Source organism: Mustela erminea, chromosome 6, assembly GCF_009829155.1.
Source record: "Mustela erminea isolate mMusErm1 chromosome 6, mMusErm1.Pri, whole genome shotgun sequence".
Classification (NCBI taxonomy): Eukaryota; Metazoa; Chordata; class Mammalia; order Carnivora; family Mustelidae; genus Mustela; species Mustela erminea.
In genome coordinates this window covers 47,532,320-47,556,179 of record NC_045619.1, presented here as the reverse complement: position 1 = coordinate 47,556,179, position 23,860 = coordinate 47,532,320, and the positions used below count along the sequence as shown (strand labels likewise).

Genomic DNA, 23,860 nt, shown 5'->3' with positions numbered 1-23,860 from the left:
AATTTATAAGTATCATTTTTATTTCATAGTTTAATACTCAGCAGTTTCTTTTATATTGTTCATGAATTGTTTTCATGTCTTAGTCTTGGCAAGTCCCACCCCACACACTTCGTACCTTTTCTGCATTGCTAAATTTCAGACTCCTTGAATGCAGGAGTCTTGTCTCATATGCATCTCTCCCTTTCCTGTTTCCTAACATGTGGACACTCATTGATAAATACTTAAGTTTTCCTTGGTTGCTGTATCTGTCACTGTTTCTTGTTTCAGTGTATGGGTGTTCAGTGTAAATAATATAACATGCACTAGTACCCGCTCATCTGCAGGGGATATGTCCAGGGATGCCTGACACCGCAGATAGTACCAAACCCTATTATGCACTGTGTTTTTTTCCTATACATACATACCTGCGGTAAAGTTTAATTTGTAAAATAGGCACAGTGAGACATTAACAATACCTAATAAAATAGAACAGCTACAATAATACATTGTAATAAAAGTTATGTGAATGTGGTTTCTCTCAAAATATCTTATTGTACTGTACTCACCCTTCTTGTGATGATGTGAGATGACAGAGTGACCACATGGTAAGATGAAGTAAAGTGAATGACTTAGGCATTGTGACGTAGCATTAGGCTACATTGATCTTCTGATATTATGTCAGAAGGAGAATCATCTGCTTATTCTGGACTGCGGTTGGCCAAGGGTATAGGAAATCATGGCCAAGAGGAGGGGGATTACTGTATATGATTTTAAGGCTCTTAAGCCTTTGTAGAAGTTGTTTATATTTGGAAATCTGTTATGTAGTCCATACATGAAATTGAGCAGTTATATGTTGTAAATCAGCACTGGTTATTATTAGTACTACTAGAAGGGGAAACCAAGATTCATGGTTTTTTAACTTTATATGAAAAGAACTTCATTAATTTAAAAAAATTAATAGATTCTGATGTAGTTGCTCATGGTTTTAATCTTGTGCTTTGAAGTGTTTTCTTTTTCTGGAATGAGGTTCTTGGTTCTGACTGTGTAGAAGAAATATGTTAATTAGATTATATTTAGTTGGTGAATTTGTACCCACAAGAATGTGACTTTTAAAAAGTTGCAAGTTGCTACAGTTCTTGCAGATAAGATTGTTTCCTGTTTTCTTTTGCATATTTAGTACTTTGTATATTTTTCCATGAGGTAGCCTTTCAGTTTGCCCATTTGTATTGTTTGACATTCAGACTTAAAGGTAAATTAAACACTACCATCCCTGGTGCTTACAAATGCTAGCCATTGAAAATGTCAAAATTTGGATTTGACCCAAGAGTTACAAATAATAATAAGCTTTTGTATAAATATATCTAAATATATATCCTTAGGGGGGAAGGAATAAATAAAACACTGTGTTCATGGAGTAGTTTTAAACAGTTAGGCTTTAGAATTGCTACATGCCCAAAGTATTTCTCCAGTGAATTACATACTGTATCAGTTTGTGAATTGTGTTATAAGAAAGGTATTTAGTACACTGGGCCTCAATACTACTGAAAACTCAGTAGAATTGACAGAAATCAACATAATAGTTTGAAAAAATGATGTATATACAACTGAGACAATTTTACATCTTTTTAACATGACAAAATCAGCTTTACCTCTTTAAAGTTTTATTTAAAAATACTTGTGTATATATAGTTTTATTGAAGAATAATATTTCAAAGCTTATAGAAACAGCAGTTTTCCTCTCTTTTTACCTCTGATTCCCAGTCTTTAGAAGCAGTTAGTTTTAGTTCTTTCAGCTGTTTGTTCTGATACTTGCCTTTGTTTTTCTAAGTTAGTTTTGCTTTGTGTTGGCTTTTCATTTTAGACAGTAGTTCATTTTACTAGTAGTTCATTTTGATTTCCTTCTAAGAAAAATGAGGATTAGTCATCGTAATTAATCTACTGCCTGCAAACATTTACATAAACTTCCTTTTCTGTCATGTTCCTTTTATAGGATATCGGATTTTGGGGGTAAATTCTTTATTTAATATTTAAATTATTATGACTATGCAAATAATTTTCACAGCTGAGTCACAGATTCACTGGGATTGCATTTCCTTTATTGTCCAACTTAATTGTTTTTTCAAATAATTATCTGAGCTTGGAATTTTATGTACTTTGTGCCTGTTACTAATCCATTCGCAATTCTCTGACAAATCTAAGATGCTTTCAGTATCGCTGGATATATCAGGCAATCTGTCAGTCCCATCTTCTTCTTGGAGACTGCCTTCTGTATCCCGTGTGGAGTGCAGACTTTCACATAATTCTTCCTGTTTTTCAGTCAGGGATTTCATCTTGCTTTCAGTTGTGGCTTGTGTTCCTGAGATTGGGGTCTCTGCTCCATCCTCCCCAGAGATGCATCTTTAGACTTTCTTTCATCAGGGCTGAGAAGATTGGTGTTTGGGAGGGCACCACTTAAATGAGGTTTCAGTCTATCATCTCGTTTCTCACCCCATGCTGCGTTTTGTCTTCATCATGCTTCCGTTCTCTGAATTTCTCCAGCATGAATCCACTTACTTCTCTTTTTTATTGTGGTAATATTGTGGTAATATGATAAAATATACATAACCTAAAATTTTCCATTGTAACCATTTTAAGTGTACAATTCAGTGGTGTTAAGTACATTCACATTGTTGTGTAGCAATCACCACTGTCCGTCAGTCTTCAGAATTTTTATATCAGCCCAATCTGAAAATGTACTATCAAACTCTAACTCCCATGTCTCCTTCCACTGCAGCCCCTTGCAGCCATTTCTGCTTTCTGTCAATCACCATCTTGTTTCTCGATGACTTCGTCGTGGATTTAGGTTTCAGTTTTCTTGCTTCTGTTAGTTACCACTTTTCTCCCTTCCTGGCTTCCGGAATATTATTGACTTCTCTCATGTGCTGTTGTGTCTTTCCTCATTTTCTTTATTCTTGTGGGTTTTATACTTCTAAAAATTGTAAACTTTTAAGGTGAGGTTTTAGGAAGGAGTCAAAGTCAGTCTTGCTTAACTGAAGGTCTGCTCTCCCCGCTACATGCCTCATTTATCATTTTTAAAATTCATTTAAAAAATATATATTTGAGAAAGAGAGTTAGCAAGAGAGAGCATGAGCAGGGGCAGGGGAGAGGGAGAAGCAGACTCCCCACTGAGCAGAGAGCCCGACGTGGGGCTCGATCCCAGGACCCTGAGATCATGACCTGAGCTGAAAGCAATGCTTAACAGACTGCACCAGCCAGGCGCCCAGTTATTTATTTATTTTTAAACCCCAACATGGGGCTTAAACTCATGACCCTGAGATCAAGACCTGAGCTGAGATCAAGAGCCACCTAGGTGCCCCAGTTTTGTTTTGTTTTTAAATTAGATACAGGTGTGTCAGACAAATAAAGGCAGTTTGGTAGTAATATTGGCTATCAAATTAGAATTCATGGATATGCTCCTTTTTTATCCCTGGTTCCTGTTGTTTTGGCTGATACTGGTCCCTCAGACCTATTACAGCTTCCTCTTTCCTCCCCCGAGCTGACCTACGATGGTGGCGCTGTGCTAAGGCGTATTCTCTGCTGCTGCAGCCCGTTCATAGCAGTGAGAGCCTGGCCCTTCTGTGGCGATTGATTTTGGGGGATAGACAGTTACCTAGAAATTTCTGTACAAGTCTGTTATTCAATTGAGGTATTTCCTCCTCTGTGCTACTGTGTGCCCTTGGCAGAATTAATTTTTCCTTCTGGGCCATGATACCTGTCAGTTTTATTTTATTCTAACTACATTAGATCCGTCTACACTAGAAAACTACATTGTATGATCTGTCTCCTTTCTTTCTTAGATCTAGTGTTTCACAAGGTTTGGAGAGTACTCCACATTCTAATACAACTTTTGGTCCATAGTAAGTAGTAAATAACTGTTTACTAAATGAAAAAATAATACATCTGGATTGATTGAATTTCTTGTTTTCTCGCAAGTATATTGTCATCATGACCTTTGTCACCAGTGTCCACTGAAAGCTATGCCAGTAACTGTTAAGTGCTTTTTGCTTGTTATTGGAGGTCAATTCTGTGTGGAGAATAGAGGTGTGGTGAGAATGCCTGGGTTCAGATAAGTAAGTTTCTTAACCTCTCTGTGCTTTAGTTTTTTTTAACCTGTAAAATAGAGAAAATATCCACCATGTAATGTGAGGATTAAATTAATACCTCTGCAGGGCTAGATCAGTGCCTGGCATGTTGTTTTATAGTGAAGCTTTTTTTCAATCCTTTTTTTTTTTTTTAAAGATTTTATTTATTTTATTTAGAGATCACAAGTAGGCAGAGAGGCAGGCAGAGAGAGAGGGAGGAGGAAGCAGGCTCCCTGCTGAGCAGAGAGCCCAATGCGGGACTCGATCCCAGGACCCTGGGATCATGACCTGAGCTGAAGGCAGAGGCTTTAACCCACTGAGCCACCCAGGCGCCCCGCTTTTTTTCAATCTTTATGGGGAGATTACCTCCTATAATATCATTCAAATCTGATGATAATAGATGATGATTTTTTTTTAAATATTTTATTTATTTATTTGACAGAGATCACAAGTAGGCAGAGAGGCAGGCAGAGAGTGAGGAGGAAGCAGGCTCCCCGCTGAATAGAGAGCCCGATGCGGGGCTCGATCCCAGGACTCTGAGATCATGACTTGAGCCGAAGGCAGCGGCTTAACCCACTGAGCCACCCAGGCGCCCCTAGATGATGATTTTTTTTTTTTTAAAAGATTTTATTTATTTATTTGACAGAGATTACAAGTAGGCAGAGAGGCAGGCAGAGAGGCAGGCAGAGAGAGAGAGGAGGAAGCAGGCTCCCCGCTGAGCAGAGAGCCCGATGCGGGACTCGATCCCAGGACCCTGGGATCATGACCTGAGCCGAAGGCAGCGGCTTAACACACTGAGCCACCCAGGCGCCCCCCTAGATGATGATTTTTGATAGAAAAAGTAAAATGACCAATCTGGCTACTATTAAAATATTTAGTTCTTTGAATTTTGTATATGGACAAGTTCTGGAATGATCTCCTTGGACAATAACAGATTATGGCATCTAGGTAATAATATAAGCTGGGAGAAATAGTGTCCTCCATGTGTTATATATCTGTTAAAATTCTGTATTCTTTAAATATAATCTAAGATCCCCAGATTCTCTTCAACAGAAATGTATTAGATTGCAGTGTCAATATTCGTGCTCTTTTCTTCCTAAGAAGAGTTTTAGGCAGCTCATTGATGACTTTGATATTTGGCATGCTTGTTGTCTTCTAACATCACCCTTCTGAAACTGTGTGCTGAGGGAAGAGAACCCTCCTCCATTTGTTCAGCAGTTATGGAAAACTTGCTTATGCACCTAAGCGTTGTGGATACAGGGGAGAAGAAGGCATACTTGTTTTTCTCAAGGAACCATCATCCCTTCATCATTTCAGTAATATTAAAATCAGATGTTCTGGCAGAATGTGCTCACTCACACTCTTTGACCCAGAATTCCATTTATATCCACTTTATAAATAGAATAAAAATGTGCAGAGAAATTTATGTACAAGGTATTCATTAAAATATTAATTATAAAAGCAGTAAAAAAGATATAAATTTTGGTTTAACCATTATATTTTCCAGGCTTTCAATAAAAAACATGATATTACTTGAATAATTAAAATTGTATTAAAACAAATCTGTTCTGGTCAAATTATGTGGGAGGGTGGATAGAGGGTTAGGTCAATTGTTGAATTCCATGATCCATTAAGAGGAGTGGTAAAGTGCTCAGATTTGTAATTTGTGAAGATTAAATCAAACACTGTATGTAACCTAAAAAAAAACAACAAAAAAAACCCAACTCAGTAGATATTTGGGGTTCTTTCTCTTACTGTTTTTCCTTATACTCATTCCCTCCTTAATGGTTTTTCTTTCTAATCTTCCTCCGGTCATTCTAAACCAGGATTGGCAGTATTTCATTTGGTCTGACAACTCCCATTGCTTTGTAATAACCATCTAGAGGTTTCTGAGCTGCAAGCTCCTTCACCTGTTACCGGTTTCGGCCAGTTTTGAAGGAGGGGAGGTAGCAGTACTGTATATGACCTTGGGTTTGTAATCCTAGCTTTAAACTTTGTCTCTTTACACACCTAGTCACTCCCTTTTCTCTTTGGGTTTTCAGGTATTTTTTGTTCTTGTGCCTTATTCTGATAGGAGTTTGTTAGCTCTCATCTGCTTCCTTTTTAAAGCATTTTGATTGTTACTGTTGTTTGATACCGTAAATTACTCCTCATTATAGAGTAGTACTCCAGAAACAGTCTTAGGGCCTCCTTAGTCTTGTTTCTTCTAGGCCTCTCGTGAAACATGGATATAGTTAGCTTGTGAGGCTGACTTGAACATGTCACATTCATTTTACTTTTTTTGAACATGTCTCATTTAAAAAAGAGTTAGGTTCTGTTTGAACATTTTCTTTTGACTCCCTAAGTCGAAAGCTATGTTTAGCTTTAACCAAATGCAAAGAAACTTTTCTGTAAGCGATAATAGTTTTCTTTTAGGGCAGGTAGATTATAACCAGAAAAAATTTGTCATTGTTGAATGGCATAAGTTTCAATTTTGTTGTTTAGGTATAATTCTTGCAGTAAATTACAACCAATAAATTATAACCGGTGATTAATGAAATATCCCTTAGCACATAAGCAGAAATGATTTCGCTTTGTAACACATCAAGTTATATAGAAATGAAGTTATGGACACCATAAAAAGTCTTTACTTTTTTTTGATGACTTTTTCTACATTGATAAGGCCAGGGTATTTATAAAGTATCATAAATCAGACCTTTATTTATATTAAAAAGAGTACTAACAGTTGGATTTGAAATCACTTGCCTTGGCTTTAATATTTTTTTGTTATTTTTAAATTCAGGAATTAAAACCATATGGTGCTCCATTAACTTTATTTTGACTCAGTTTGAAGGACAGGCTGAAGATGTTTTAGTGATATTACTCAGCTAGAAATCAGAGGATGAGTTCCTTGGGTAAGCTGTGTTTAACTCTTACAGCCTCAGCTACTTCTATCCTATAACATAATTTAGGACACTTAATGCATAATTGTCATGAACCCTAAAAATCTGTGGCCTTTTTTCTTCCCCCACAAATCTCTGCCAAAATTCAGGGTTTTTTCCTACTGAATTTTTTATGCTTTAGGTGTATATTAGATGTCAGTATGCATTTCCAAATGCTTGATTATTTTTTCTAAATTTTAATCTGAAAAGACTATCAGGTCTTTTTAAAGCTATATTTGATTTTGTTTAGATTGTTCTTCTAGTCATTAAAGCGTAGTTTTAATTCTATAAGATAACTGGCTCCTGAGATTCAAAACAAAACAAAACACATTTAGTCCCCCAGTTTTACCTTCCCCACAAAAACAAACCTTGTATCACATATGTATTGACAGGTAATAAAATTAACATATTTGAGCCTTAACGTTCTAAACAGTGGGAAAAAAGCATTACTGAACTGTAAAATACCCTGCAGAGAAATCTGGCAGAGGAAGAGGAGTGTGTTTTATATATTGAAAAATCAGCCTGTGACAATCAGGCACTTACTTGCTGTGCCCCGTTTTAATAGAGAATTGAATAGTTTTGTTAAATACAGGTATTTTATGGAGTTGTTTGTTACAAGAGGACTACTTAAGGCCTTTTGATAATAATTTTTAAAATTTTGACCTTAAGATAACCCTTAAGACGCAGAGGGAGTCCCTTGGTGGTAGAACCTCAAGTGAATAGCTCCTGCCCCAAAGCAAGCTGTTGAGAATAGATACAAGGTGGTTTTAGGTGTGTTAGGGTCATTTCTGTTACCTCAATAATAGTCACTCCTTGCATTTAGTTACACTTTCTTGTGTCATTGCTTATTATTGACTGTCTTCCTTTGAAAGAAATCTCAAATTGATGAGTTATTTCCCATCTTCTGAATTAGGAAAGTGGTTATCTAAAATGTATAAAAACAAGATTTCAAGGCCTTACAGGATAAAGCAGTTGGTTGAAAGTGAACAATACTTTTGTATCTCTGGAGAGATTTAAAATAGAGTCTCTTTTCCCATGTGGCGGTGGGGCAAGTGAAAATGGATGTAAACCTTACCTGATTTGTCAGTAAGAATTCCTGGTGGCAGTAAAAACCAATTCAGGCATATTGCGTATTTTAAAAGGATACCGAGTAGAGCTCAGGGGCTCATCAAATTGTTGCTGCAGGGTTAGAGAACCAGTATTCAGGGCTAAGCAGCCAGAAACAATGCCCAAAATCATATTGCACAATGATTCCCATGAGGATGCTGGTAGCATCTAGAGACAGACTGACAGACGCCACAGCCTGCCCCAGTGACGTGGCTAGCTCTGGATGGCTCTGAATGCTGCCACCTCTGCCCGGGACTTGACCTTGCTGCAGTTACTCCACCGTTAATGTGGGAGTGAGTTCCTTTTGGTCTCTGTTTTGCCTGCCCTCTAGTTGCCCATTCATAGTCTGGGCTGGGCGTGTGTGTTTGGCAGAGCCCATGTCCTACATGTATACAACATGTGGGAAAGTGTTTAACTTTTGAAATCATAAAATTGGTGGGGGGAAGTGGACTCTCAATTTTAAGATGTGGAAAACTATCTGACCTTCTGAAGTCATAAGGTGGGGAAGTTCCCAAACTTAAGGGAAAGTTAGATGCTGGGCAGACCAAAAAAAAAAAAAAAAGATAAACTATTGACTCCATATGATGTTTTATATGTAGTACGTGTTGAGTCCTTTCTGTGTGATAGTCATTGTGCTAAAAGTGTCTTACAGGCTCTGTCATAGATCATCCTCACTGTGTTAGACATGAACTAGTAGGCCAAGAGGGATCATATAGTTAGCCCGTTCAGAGCTGAGACACAAACTCAAAGCTATGATTCCGAAGCCTGTGCTTACAACTTCAGTATTAAACTGACTCTTTAAAAACTCCCCTCCTCCCAATATATTTATCTCAAAATCTTGTAAATAAATCCGTTTGACCACTCAGTTTATTAAAATCTTATGTATCATATATATGTATTTAAAGGCAGTTGAAAATTTGTGGCTTTAATTTTTTATATTTTCAACTGACTGAATAATTTCTGATTCTTTTTCTCATTTTGTGATTAGTAGTTTCTCATTTTGTGACTCTGCCACATGCTATAGGCTGATACAGTTCTTTTGGAATATCAGTGCTTGGAAGCCAGTTACTGAGTGTAAGGGAGACAGAAGGACAGTCTTGGTCACTGTGACCAAGACTGAAGCAGGAAGAGAGAAACACACACATACACACACACACACACACACACAGGAAGGGAGAATGACACCCCCTACACACCCCCACCAGGGAGACACAGACAAATCCATATGAAAGGAATGGGGGGGCATACAACACGTGTTATCCTCCTATCAGCATCATTCTTTGTGTCCTTTGTTACTTATAATGGCAGCTTGAAACACAGTGGAACTCCCCCTCCCCTGCTTTAGGAAGGTCACTGAGGCCTTTTTTTTTTTTTTTTAAAGTTGAAATCAAGGCTTTTTCTAGAGTAAACAGTAAGTTTTAAGCCTCTATACCAGTTTGCTTTTTTTTTTTTTTAAGATTTTTTATTTATTTATTTGACAGAGAGAGAAATCACAAGTGGGCAGAGAGGCAGCAGAGAGAGAGGAGGAAGCAGGCTCCCTGCTGAGCAGAGAGCCCGATGTGGGACTCGATCCCAGGACTCTGAGATCATGACCTGAGCCAAAGGCAGCGGCTTAACCCGCTGAGCCACCCAGGTGCCCCCCAGTTTGCATTTTAAATTGACTTATGCACTTCTATTTTAAAGCTAAAAAAGTATGTGATATCTAGGAGTAATAAACAGGAGCTGTTATTTAACTTGGGATGTATCCAACTTGGTTTGGGGGGGTGAAGAATCATGAAGAGAAACTCCCATAGTTACTATGATGTCAGCCAAGTTAGAGTATTTCTTCATAAACCACAACTCTGGTTAATTATTGCTTTAGCACAAGTCTGTCTGTCCTGCAGATTTTTCTGTGCTACCAAAATAGAGCTTTATAATAACGTTATTTTATCCATTTGTGCCTTTGGGACTAAATGGGCAGCTGTAACTTTTGTGAAAGTGAGTAGATCAAGTGCCCTTCCACACACATACTCTTGTAGGCAGTTTAAATGTGGGTTGGGTGCTAGAGAAATACATGATGTAAGGTAAATGTCCTTTAAATTAAAAATAATTTTTGTCATCTTTACATATTACAGTTTTAATACTGAATATATTATGTTTTTTGTCCTTACCTCTGTCTCATCTTTCTTAGGATATAAATTTTAATTTGAGAACTCTTTATTTTTCTATGAATTTCTTGTTTTGTCCAATGCTGGCTGTGTACAAAGGATTTTTGTATAAATGCAATTGTTGTTATTTACTCGGCTTTTCTGCTACTTTACTTTGAGATTTATGCCTTTTTTTTTTTTAAAGATTTTTATTTTTTTATTTATTTGACAGAGACAGATCGCAAATAGGCAGAGAGACAGGCTGGGGGCAGGGGAAGAGCAGGAATCAGGCTCCCCGCTGAGTAGAGAGCCCGATGCCAGGCTCCATCCAAGGACCTCAGTCGAAGCTAGAGGCCTAACCCACTGAGCCACCCAGGTGCCCCTCCTTTTTTTTTTAAAAAAACAAAAAAAAAAACAAAAAAAAAAACAAAAAAAAACATGTTTAGTGGGCCAGTGATGCTCAAATGGGCAGTAGTCCTTTTATTAAGCTACCAGGTTGAAAATATGATGTTGGCATATAGACAAGTTTCTTATCTTGATGGACGTTAGCTAATGTGAATTTAAATAGTCATCTTTTAAGAGATGTCCTGCTGGGCCAAAACAGTGATCCGTCCGCCTGAGACTGACCTAAAGAGCTGCAGCAAGGAAACTGGTTACTTGTTCGAATTCTGTCATTCCTAAAGGACACATGGGCCATTTCTGATTTCCCTTAACTTACGTACTGTATTCAGAAATCATGCATTTAAACTCTTCAGCATGGCACTCCGTTCTGCTTGTATTATGTATGCATTAAGCTAAAATACTTACTGTAAATTTGTTGGAGTGGGTAAGTCTGGGGGGAAATACCATTTATAATGTGAACTTCAGTTCTTTCTTCGCTCATAAGCTGTTTCAGTTTCTTCACCTGTAAAATGTAAAATGATTTCACAGGGTTTTTTTCCCCATTACTCTCAACACCTGTTCTGTTATTTCTAATATGGCCAATTTATAAGGCTTGTCTTTCTCATTCTCCTTCCGTCCTAGCATTTCCTCTTCTACGTGCCATTTAAATATAGACTATTCTTTATGTATCATGAAGGAGGTACAAGTTGTGTAGGGCCACTGAATTCCTTTGAATTATCTAAAAGTTGTGTGGATTTTTAGGAGAAAACTATTTAATAGCTGAAGTTCAAAGAAAACAGGTATAGCTTGTATTTAGTATTTCAGGATATGGATTTATTAAAGGTCCTTTCATGTGACATGAATTCTGCTTTTTAATTTGCTGGAAACTAGTTGAAGACACTGGTCATTCCTTCTTTTGTCCCTTGTACGATACCCATCATGAGAGAGTATCTTAAAAAAAGTTCGGTTGTGGAGAAAAAAGTCTCTAATAAATTGCTGAAAACTATTTAGAGCCCACCAGAACTTCTAAAGAATGAAGGTGATATTTTCCTCCTCTAACAGATAAAGGAGGAATTTAGAAAGAAATTACAATGCTTTCTTGGTTGATTTCTATTTTTGAAGTTATGGGTTACCACCTAGAAAAAAAAAGGGTAGAAGTGAGCATTATAAAAATTGTTTCTCCTTTTGAGGGCATTAATGGAGTTGGGTTATAGTTCCTGGGACACATACGCATGATGACAGCATCTTCAAGAAGAAGGTATCAAATACTGAGGTATTTTGGTATTCAAGTAACTCCACTCCCTGAAAGAAGGGTAAACCTGTTTTAATATCAAGCTACTCTTCTTAGTGACCGTTTTATTGTGTGTAGTATTAAAATTCATGAAAAACAATAAACCTGCAGACTCTGTGATATTTAGATTTGTATAAATGTCCTTGTTATGTGTAATGTTGAAGACACTGAAGAAATTAACTCTGGAAATATTTACCTTGATGTTCTAGGTAGAATCACATGTTAAGATGTCTTGTTGTTTCTTACTAAGAAATACATTTTATATCATGACCAGCGTGTGCCTAGCATGTTTGTATACAAAACAGAAGGTTTTAAAAATAATAGTTACTCATTCTGTGTGTGTGAGTGCCAAGGTAAAGAAAGGAAGGAGAGAGAGAAAAAGATAAACATTAACTGTAGAAAGAGATTGTATATGTGATAAAGTTTTAAGAAACAATACTGTGTGTGCTATGTACTTACATTTTGTTGAAATATAAAATAAAATAACAAAGCTGTAGGTAATGCCCCCAATGTTGACTTGAAAACCATGCAGTTTGGAGTGCCTGGGTGGCTCAGTGGGTTAAAGCCTCTCTGCCTTTGACTCAGGTCATGATCCCGGGGTCCTGGGATCGAGCCCCACATCGGGCTCTCTGCTCCGTGAGGAGCCAGCTTTCTCCCCTCTCTCTCCCTGCTTGTGATCTCTGTCTGTCAAATAAATAAATAAAATCTTAAAAAAAAAAAAAGGAAAAAAAAAAGGCATTCCCATTATCCTTATATTATCCTTATTTAGTCTTAATGATAGGCCTGCACACAAAGTATTTCATCTTTGAGAAAGAAACACTAAAATTCTTAAGTTATTTTGAAAAAAATAAGGTTGTATTATTCATAATTGGTGTTATGGGGAAGTGTGTCCTCTCCTTAAAATTGAGAGAGATTTTTTTTTTAAGTGTTAATTTATGCTGACAATTCCCAGGTCACAATCAAGTATTTAGAAGACCAGCATATCTGTTTAGGCCTTTGGAAACTTTAAGTCATCAATCTGTTGAGTCTCTTCTCTGTGAAGAGGTTCATTGTTTAAATGGTACATTTTTTAGTCAATGGGGATAATTTGTTCCAAGGAGTTTTCACTTTCTTTACACGACTAAGGACATCCAGTGAAGCAAGGCTACCTTTCCCCAGTGATGTGTCCTGATTGTCTTTGTCTTTTTATTTTACAATAGGTATGTTACTTTGTTTTATTGTGTCATAGGCAGTGGGTGCATCTAATAATAATTAAATTTACATTTCTGAAAAAATATTTCTACAGTATTTTTTAAATTAGTTTTTTATTTTTTATTAACATATAATGTATTATTAGCTCCAGGGGTACAGGTCTGTGAATCACCAGGTTACAAAATATTTTCTGATTGATGACTCATTAAACATTAGGTTCTGTTCATTATAAAGAAGTGAGGCCAGTAAGTGTTATCCTATCCCATGGAGTCAGGAACTAAGGTGTTTCACATGAGAGAATTCTCTAGAAAAGGAAAATTACAATCTTAACTCTACTAATTCTGTTGTAAATTTTAAGAAATTAGTGGGGTACTTGTCTATATCTATATTACCAGGAGTGAAAGAAATATTTCAAACATCTGGAAAAGTACAGAAACTATTTTTGATAAATACCTGTGTACCCAGTCTATTATATCTTAGTGTTTCTTGCCTGACTTCTCTGAGTGTATGGAATAACTATCAGTGACTTACAAAAGATAGACGTTAGTCATAGTGAAAGAATACTAGTTACTGAGCTGTGGTGTGACTAGTTAGTTACCCAGTTCCCTTAGACCTCAGTGTAGCATATTTTTCTGATTCATCTCTTAATGCCATAGGTTTCTTTTCAGTATATGTAACAGTGAACTTTCCCCTTTGTCCTTTTATCTAAAGCAACTTTTGAAGAATGGAACACATTTCTTATATGAGCTGCCTGGATTTACATGTTACTCCTATAGGGCAGATGTGGTATTTGTGACTAATAATTTCATTCCAGTTTAGTACAGATCATACTAGTGAAAAGAAAAATTTTGCATCATGGAGCTGTTTCTTTCTGGTTTGGACAAGTTATTTAACCACTCCGTGTGCTTTTTTAAATAGCTTTCCCATTGAAAAGTTCTGACAATTAAGTGAGCTAATGTAGATAACTGGTACACAGACATTGCTCAAGAAGGGGCACCTGGGTGGCTCAGTCCGATGAACTTCTGACTCTTAATTTCAGTTCAGGTCATGAGATCAAGCCCTGCTTGGGGCTCCATGCTGGGTGTGGAGCCTGCCTGAGATTCTCTTTCTTTCTCCCTCTGTCTCTGCTCTCCTGCTGCCCTGCCCCCCGCCTGCCACCTTCTGTGCCCACAGGCACCCCCCCCCCCCCAAAAGGAGTTGCTCAAGAAAGGTTACTTTAATATCACAAGCCTTCTTTGAAGTGGTTGAACTTGCTAAAGTCTGATTTCTAAACGAGTGGGGTATTTCTGCACAAAAATACTCAAGACTTCTCTTCACCTCCACCCCTACCCAGACAAAGCTGATTTTAACATTAAATTTCATCATCCAACTCTTAGAATCCCTGCTGTTTGTTTTCTTGTACTCTTGGTTTATTTTTGTACCTAAGGTCTGATAGGCACATAACAAGTGCTTTGTGAACCTTAAACTAAGTGAAAATAGATTGTTCAGATGAAAGGTATGTGGATAAGTCAGTTTTGGGGCAATTCTAGAGATCTCTTGCCAGAACTGGTATCTTTGTTTTGGTCTTCAGAGCCTATTAAATGTGATCACTGAGTCATACTTGCTGTTTTCTCTGTCCCCTGGCTATCTCTCTTAAGACTCTGCAGCTTGCCAGCCACAGGATGTTTAAAAGGCAGAGTAGGCTTTAGCCCAGGGGAGTTTGTTTATTTAAAGAAAAATAATTAAGTTCAAACATCCCTACCATGTCATAGCTAGTCTAGTCATGTTAGAGTTAGTGAGTTCTTTTGATTCTTTCTGGTGGTCATGGTACCTAAAGGTATCAAATTTGAAAGTAGTTTAAACTTTGTCTGAGATTACTTGGAACTTTATAATGTAATCCCAAAGAGAAGTCCCTAAAGGAGTGGAGGAAAGGGCCAATTATTTTGCTAGTTGTTGTTTTTGATGGGACTCATTTATTTATTTATTTTTTAAAATTTTGGGACACCTGGGTGGCTCAGTTAAAGCCTCTGCCTTCGGCTCACGTCAAGATCCCAGGCTCCTGGGATCGAGCCCCACATCCAGCCCCACATTGGGGCTTTCTGCTCAGTGGGGAGCCGGCTTCTCCCACCTCTGTCTCTTCCTGCCTTTCTGCCTGCTTGTGATCTCTGTCAAGTAAATAAATAAATAAATTTTTTAAAAATTTTATTTGTTTGATGGGGCGCCTGGGTGGCCTCAGTGGGTTAAGCCTCTGCCTTCAGCTCAGGTCTTAATCCCAGGGTCCTGGGATGGAGCCCCGCATAGGACTCTCTGCTCAGCAGGGAGCCTGCTTCCTCCACTCTCTCTCTGCCTGCCTCTCTGCCCACTTGGAATATCTGTCTGTCAAATAAATAAAATCTTAAAAAAAAAATTATTTATTTGAGAGAAAGAGAGTACGAGCAGTGGGAGAAAGCAGACTCCCTGCTAAGCAGGAAGCCCAATTTACGGCTCCATCCCAGGACCCTGGGATCATGACCTGAGCTGAAGGCAGAGGCTTAACTGACTGGGCCATCCAGGTTCCCCTTTAATGGGACTCATTTATTTTTCAAATCATTTACCACTCCTTCCTAGAGTTGTGATACAGGTGATTTAAAAACAAAACAGCACCCCAAAAAAAAGCACTGCTGTGGTTTTACCTTCATTAATTCTTTGAAGTTGGGACCTTAAGAACCTTTTAAAAGGGGCGGTGTAATTCTGCAGGTGTTTAGGCACAAAGATACAGTAATTGGTCACTTTCATATTTTGGTTAATTACCATCTCCAAAATATTTCTCCTTACATATTCTCTGCCAGTAAGAATATCTGAGGCAGATATTTTGTATTTTGAGCTCACCTAGGGTACCAGGACCTATCTCTTGATAAGATAACTTGTAAAAACTAAGCCCTAGAGGAAGTGGAGGAAGAGTAAGACCAGGCAGAGGAAAAGACAAGTCCTTGAAGTGAGAACGTGCTTGAAGTGTTTACGGCAAGGAGCCTTAACAAGGAGGAGAATGGTAAAGAAATCATGTTCAAGAGACGTGAAAAGCAAATATAAGATCATGTCCTTATGGCCTTTGTTAGGGATTTTGGCTTCAGACTGGTGAGATGGACTCAGAGGATTGAGCGGAAGAATAACATGGTCTAACTTTCTTTTGTAAAAGACTAATCTGACTGACTTATTGAGGTGAGCAAAGGGAGAGGCTGAGAGATCAGATAGGGAGCTATTAGGGTAATGTGGATGAGAACTAAGGTGGCATGGACCATGGTGGTTAGAGTGGAAATGTTAAAAACGGTAACATTATGGGTGTCTTTTGAAACTGGAGCTCCCAGGATGAACACTTAGTGTGTAGCGATGAATATTTCTGCACATAGTGTTTGACCCATTTTTAAATGATGTTAAGATTAATTGCTGGGTTCAAAGTTTGTCTACTTGATTTATCTATTATAAAGTTTCCTTTTAGTTTTTTATCTAATGGTTTAGCAACCATTGATCATTATTTATTTATTTATTTTTAAAGATTTTAATGTATTTATTTGACATACAGAGATCACAAGTAGGCAGAGGCAGGCAGAGAGAAGGGGGGGAAGCATATATATATATAAGATATATATATATTTATGTATAAATATATATATATTTTTTCTTTAAAAGATTTTATTTATTTGACAGAGATCACAAGCAGGCAGAGAGGCAGGCAGAGAGAGAGAGAGAGGGAGGAGGAAGCAGGCTCCCTGCTGAGCAGAGAGCCAGATGTGGGACTCGATCCCAGAACCCTGAGATCATGACCCGAGGTGAAGGCAGAGGCCCAACCCACTGAGCAAACCGGGCACCCCTTTAAAAATATATTTAATGTTTTGGGGGCACTTGGGTGGCTTAGTCATTTTAGCATCTGACTCTAGGTGTTTTGCTCAGGTCCTGATCTCATGGGTCATGGGATGGAACCCCACGTTGAGCTCCGTGCTCAGTGGAAGTCTGGTTGTATATTCTCTCCCTCTGTCCCCTTCCTCTGCTCATGTGCAGCCTCTTTCTCTCAAATAAATAAATCTTTAAAAGAAAAATATATATTTAATGTGTTAATTAGTGGTAGTCATTCCACTTTGATGTTCAAAATGTCATTACCATTTGATGTTCATTTGATCTTAAAACATGTCTCCAGCGTAAAAACTGTAAAACAAGGTTGAGAAGTCTGACTTTCATCCCTGTCCCTTCCATCCTGCTTTCTTTATCCTTTAGATAACCATTTAAACATGATTGTGGTTTATCCTTCCAGTGCTCTTTTCCTTTTGAAAGAAAAAACCCCGAGGTTTGTATTAATATTTGTAGTCCCCCCCCCCCGCCCTTTTTTTAAACAAAAAGAACAGCATTGTGTGAAATACTAATTCAGGTATAGTATGGGAAGTAGAGAGTTACTGGTTTCCTTCGTGGTTATTCTTGAGATTTGTCAACTTTTTATTCCATGTAAAAGAATTTCTTATATTCCTTCCTGTCTCCACAACTAGTGGTTAAAGAACATACATGTTAAAAAAAAAAAAAAGCCTACTTTACTATTGGGACTTCATCAAGATAAAAAACTTTTGGCATCAGGGAAATACAAATCAAAACCTCAAAATACCATGTCATACCAGTCAGATGGCTAAAATTAACCATTCAGGAAATGACAGGTGTTGGTGAGGATGCAGAGAAAGGGGAACCCTCCTACACTGTTGGTGGGAATGCATGCTGGTGCAGTCACTCTGGAATACAGTATGGAGGTTCCTCAAAAAGTTGAAAATAGGGGCACCTGGGTGGCTCAGTGGGTTAAAGCCTCTGCCTTCAGCTCGGGTCATGATGCCAGGGTCTTGGAATTGAGCCCCACATCGGGCTCTCTGCTCAGCAGGGAGCCTGCTTTCTCCTCTCTCTCTCTGCCTGCCTCTCTGCCCACTTGTGATCTCTGTCTGTCAAATAAATAAATAAAATCTTAAAAAAAAAAAAAAGTTGAAAATAGAGCTACCCTATGACCCAGCAATTGCACTATTAGGTATTTATCCCAAAGATACAAATGTATTAATCCAAAGGGGCACATGCATGCAAATGTTTATAGCAGCAATGCCCATAATAGCCACACTATGGAAAGAGCCTAGATGTCTGCTAACAGATGAATGGATAAAGATGTGGTACACACACACACAGGAATATTATGTAGCCATCAAAAATCGGAATCTTGCCATTTGCAGTAATGTGGAAAACTAGAGGGTATTATGCTAAGCAAAGTAAGTCAGTTAGAGAATGATTACCATCTGATCTCACTGATATGAGGAATTTGAGAGACAAGACAGAGGATCATAGGGGAAGTGGGAAAAATGAAACAAGACAAAACCAGAGAGGGAGACAAACCATAAGAGACTTTTAATCTCAGGAAACGAACTGAGGGTTGCTGAAGTGGAGGAGGGTAGGAAGGATGGGGTGGCCGGATGATGGACATTGGGGAGAGTATGTGAATTGTGTAAAACTGGTGAGTCACAGATCTGTACCCCTGAAACAAATAATATATTATGTGTTAATGAAATAATAAGAAAATAAAAAAGAAATAAGAACAAAAATAGCCTACTTGCAACATTTAGCAATATTTAGCAAAATTATATATCTAGCAATTCCCCGTTTGGAGTTTCCCCCAAAGATTGCAGTAACAAAATTACATAGTGATGTATGCCTTTGTTCTGTTCCTTGAAGGCTGGTACCGTGTCTTGTCTTTTAATTATGGGCTTTGTTTGCTGGGGAAAATACAATAACAATGATGTAGTTGGCATTGATAGCAATGGTATATGTGTGGAAGAAATGTCATTTTAAGAATTTACCATTTTGAAATAGTACCAGGTTAAATATTTCATCAATTAAAATTACATCACTCATCAGTTTATTCAGTCTTTCAATGAATATTTACCGAGCACTTACTGCACGGCAGTCATTGTCTTAAGTGCTCAAAAGATATCAGTACATAAAGCCAGTAAAAATCTCTTTTGGAGCCTTCTTTCTATAGGGGTGTATGGAGGGGAAGATACAAACGTACATTATCAGTTAATTTATTTTTTTCCAAATGTGGAGTTTTAGGGCTTCTCTCCTACATCTTCCTTTTTTCTTTTTCCAGTCTGTAAATGGCATTCTTAGGAATTGCAAGACCCTGCTGGGTGAAGGCATTTAGGACTGAAGAATTTATAGATCTTTATACTCAGTATGTGTAACGTAATTCTGGTTCCATTGGGTGACAGCATATATTCGAGCTCTCTCACTTCATCCTCAGCCCTGGTAATGTTTTTTATTAGAAGGTTGCTCAAGAAATTTTTTGATAACTCTTTTTATAGACACTAAAATTTAGGAAATTGTCCTTAAAGATTTGATGTTTTTGTTATGATATGTTCTTAATGACTATGTCTTTATTTCAGAAATGACCATTAAGAAGTAGACGCCCAGATGCAAAAGTGATGAAACATTCAATTTGTCATAAAATAAGATGCAGCTGTGGCTTTTCAACCAGATTAGTAAGTGTGGCCCGAATTTTTTAAAACTTTATACTTATTTTATCTACTTTGAAAAACATTTACTAGAAAGTATAGTGGACATTTTCTTAAGTGTCAGCTTGTGTTTCTTTTGTTACTTTGGATTGTAGTACAAAATAGAGCATGTAGCTCTACAGAATGTATGCTGTGTTGTACCTTTTTAAGAACCGTAAACGTTTATAAAATCAGAGCTTTAGAGGAAATACATGAAAAAGAGTCACTATGTTACCACTATCTGAATACAGCTCTTTTTAAAATGTTTGGATATTTGTTTTCCTTCCCAGTCTCTGTTCTGTACATTTTTTTAAAAACATCATTTTGATCTTAGTATTGTGAAGAGTATGCTTCTTTTATATCTTTTAAAATTAATTGTTTTAGTTGTTTCTCCCTGTGAATAAAAATGTACTCTTTAGTACAGGGTTTCTTATTGGGGTAATGAAAATGTTCTGGAATAATATGGTGGTGATGGTTACATAACTTTGTGACTGTAGTAAAAACCACTAAATTTTACACTTTAAAGGGGTAAATTTTATGACATATGGAGTACACCTAAAAACTACCTTTCGGGATATCAAATCTTGGTAAGAGTAAAACCCAATTGAGTACCGGTTTTTAGAATATGAAAATGTGCTGAGACATCACTATGTACCTAGAAGAAATGATTTGATAGTCCGTAGAATAGTGTTTTTGTAATAATAAAAATAATGAATTTTATATTTTAATACAAATTATTAAAATACTTTTTTTAATACTTTATAATTTTATACTTTATACTTTTTATACTTATTTATTTTGTTTAAGGGACTTACTGTCTCTTAAGTTTTGGTAATACCAAATGTCATGACATTCTGAATGTACTGGATCAGCATTTTGTTAACTTTTTATTTTTAAGAGGCTTCCTGTTTTAAAACCAACATTTTAATTTTTCTACCTGAAATTTTTTTAGGAACAGAATTGTATCTATTCTTCTCAGAAGAGAATTCCACAAGGTAAGAAGTTGTTACTATAGTAGTAAACAAATATAGTTGAATATAGGCTTAATTACTCTTTATTTTTTTTTTTACTCTTTATTTTTTAATCCTTTCTCTGTATTTATTTCATGTCTTTTCTTGATTATTACAAGATTATCATGAATTTTTTAGCTCCTCCTTTACTACCTCAGAATTTGCAAACAAGGTATATCTCATCTTATTTGAAGTTAAGATTAAAAGGGTATGACAAAAGTAGTCACCTTTGAAACTCAAATACTGCTTTTCATGGTATCCTTATTCCTAATATTATTAAGGAACTTAATTCCTAGGATCCTTAGGATTGGGTTTGTCCATTTTAGAAAATAAGTTTTCCTCTTCCTTTGGGACACATTCAGCTTTTTACCTTACTGGACATTACCTAAATGACTTGGGGTGGTAGAGGAGTCATAGAGGCTCTATTAGAGGCCTTAAGTTAAGGGAGATTATTTATCTGGGTTTCCACCTATGAAAATTATAGAACTCCTACATTCACTTTAAAAAGTAGAATGCTTTCTCCTAGGTAATTAATAAAATATTTAGTAACAGTTAGTATTTTAAAAATTCCAAATGATCTTTACAATGAATTTTAAATCAACATTGATTTAGATTGTTAGACTTTTTAGACTTCTGAACGATTGAAATGTTCAAGTGAGTAGATAGTAAAATCACCTCTTAGTGTGCTTATTACCCTATGCTAGGAACTTAAAATCAGTTGCTTGGCTTTAACCGGTTACATTTACGGGAATTCTTTGGTACGGGTAGTAGTGATCACTGCAGGTGAATTTAATCTGTCAACTGGAAAAATGCTTATTAAATGAATTATTCAGATCAATAACTGTTTCTCATTTATTGTCCTTTGTCCTGAGGGGAACATGGGCTCTCAAACACATCTTTCCCACCTGTTTTTGAAATTGCCATAGATTTAATCAGGTCAGTTTTTATCCTGATAACTGAAAACACAGGGTTAAAATAAAGAGACCCATTGGCTCATGAAGAGGGAGGGGAGCAAAGCATCGCTAGTTTTCACTTCCAGGTTTCTTGTGAAACTTTTCCCCTGTATTTTTCTTCTATCTTTGGACGGTTAAGGGAGGGAGTCATGGAACCTGTGTATAGCACTATCTGACCCTCCAGGTGCTATTCAAAGGCAGTGCTTCAGGAGAAATCTAGATCGTTCTTTTCTTGGACCATTGTGCTTAAAGTGAAAACAGAAATTTCAGAAGATTTAATTATAGTGAACTTGATCTCTTACATCTTTGTCCCTGTTCTTGGGGCAAATGGAGTTTGAATTCTTAAACATTAATACAGTCTGTTATACAATGGTGATGGATCATGCTATCTGATATCCTTAGGGCTCTCCTGTAAGTGTTCAGTAAATACGTATGTTTATAAACGCTCAGATTCTTTCATAGCTTTTTTTAGAGTAGAAGATAATCAAAACAAGATTATTCATATTTATATAGTATCATCCTCCTACACTGTCAAAGGTATTAAAAGGACAGTGACAATTTTAATAAAAATTGTTAACTGTACACTTGCAGATGGTTGAAGTGGTAAATTTTATGTTATATATACTTTACCACAATTTAAAAAATTGTTTAAATTCTTGAGCAACTCTGTTTACTGTGAAAGAGGACGGCTATGCTTGAAGTATCAGTTTTTAACCTTAATTACTAGAGTATTGAGTTAGTGATATTCCTTAGTTTGTGTCATACCCATCATCACTGGCTCATTAAAGGACCGTTTTTCTGTTTTCTTTTATAACTAGTCCCTATATAAGTGACCCTTTAATATATTTGATATGTATCCCTTTATGTCATATAAAATGTTTTATTATTTCATGTATTTTAATTATACATTAGGCTTTAGTCAAATTCTTGTAGTCCCCTTCACTCACCTCCCTCTTTATTTCTAAAACCTGGCCATGTTGCTGAGTGTTTGTCTAATTCGTTTTGTCTAACTGGTACATTGTATTTTAGGTTATTTATTAAAATGAAACTGTTAATGTATCAAATTCCTTAAATGTATAAGGAACATTAAATGAACATTTAAGAGAAGTCCAATTTGTGTTCATTTTTTAATATTAAAATTGTATCTAGGGTGCCTGGGTGGCTCATTGGTTTGGGTCTCTGCCTTCAACTCAGGTCATGATCTCAGCGTCCTGGGATCAAGCCCCGCATCAGGGTCTCTGCTCAGCAGGGAGCCTGCTTCCTTCCGCTCCCCCCTCTGCCTGCCTCTCTGCCTACTTGTGATCGCTCTCTGACCACCCCCCCCCCCAAAAAATTGTATCTAAAAGATGGAATTAAATGCTGTGGAAGATAAGAGGAAACATAAACATCTGTCTCAAAGGCCAAGAGTCTGTTAGAACAGTCAAAGGAAAGAATTGTGGGGCCTAACAAAAACATGTATTTTTCTTCTAGAAACAGTTTGTTAAAGTGCTCTGGTCTCAGTGTTAGCCCACAATAACTTAATAATTGAAAGATACCAGTAATATTTTGGAACTTCCCCGTTACCTATTACTTCATTAATTTTTACCTTGTAGTATATTTCTTTGATGCATAACCATGTTCTATGAATTCCCATCACCGAATCTAATACAGAGTAAGAACGGTACAAATGCAGGTTTCTAAATTAGGGATGCAGAAATACAATTTCATCTGTAGTAGCACATTATTAGCAAAACAGCTTCTCTTGGATCCCCTAACTAGAAACTACCAGAGAGTGGGAACTTCAGAAGCTCTGTGTCCATGGTGATGGTATGCCTTTCACCAATGAAAAGGATAGAAAGAGGAACACTCCTGTGAGGGGAAAGGGTGATTCCTGACTTGAGAAGAAGGATAATGACAGCTGTGATCAGATCAGGGAAGGGCTTCCAACAGATAGAAAAAGCTAAAGGTACCTTGTGGGGAGCAGTTTGTGTGGGAGGAGGATTTTAGGGGCACTTTGTTCTGGGAGCTAGGAGAAAATGTTACTGATTCAGTAGTGGAATGGCAGGGGGTAAGGGAATTCATGTTTGCTGAAAGTGAAGTCAGTTTGAAGCTTATTTATTTATATGTTTATAAGGTCTTTGGGGGGAAGACCAGCGACTCTGGAGGTTGTTATTGAGTTAGTATCCCATGCATTGTTGAATACTCCCTACACTTTTTAAAAATAACAGTTTGGAGAATTAGATTAGACATCAGGTAACATAGTCCTTTTTTCTAGTTTGA

The 23,860-nt window shown here is 37.0% G+C and overlaps 1 protein-coding gene across 5 annotated transcripts in view; it reads left to right on the top strand.

Annotated features, from left to right (window-relative positions):
* Positions 1 to 23,860, top strand: part of FRS2 (fibroblast growth factor receptor substrate 2) — a 117,202-nt gene that overhangs the window by 31,858 nt on the left and 61,484 nt on the right. For all 5 annotated transcript variants that reach the window (XM_032347066.1, XM_032347061.1, XM_032347065.1 and 2 more), the window contains exons 2-3: positions 19,531 to 19,626; positions 20,591 to 20,633. The gene's annotated coding sequence lies outside the window, so the exon portion shown is untranslated. The remainder of the gene's footprint in view (positions 1 to 19,530; positions 19,627 to 20,590; positions 20,634 to 23,860) is intronic.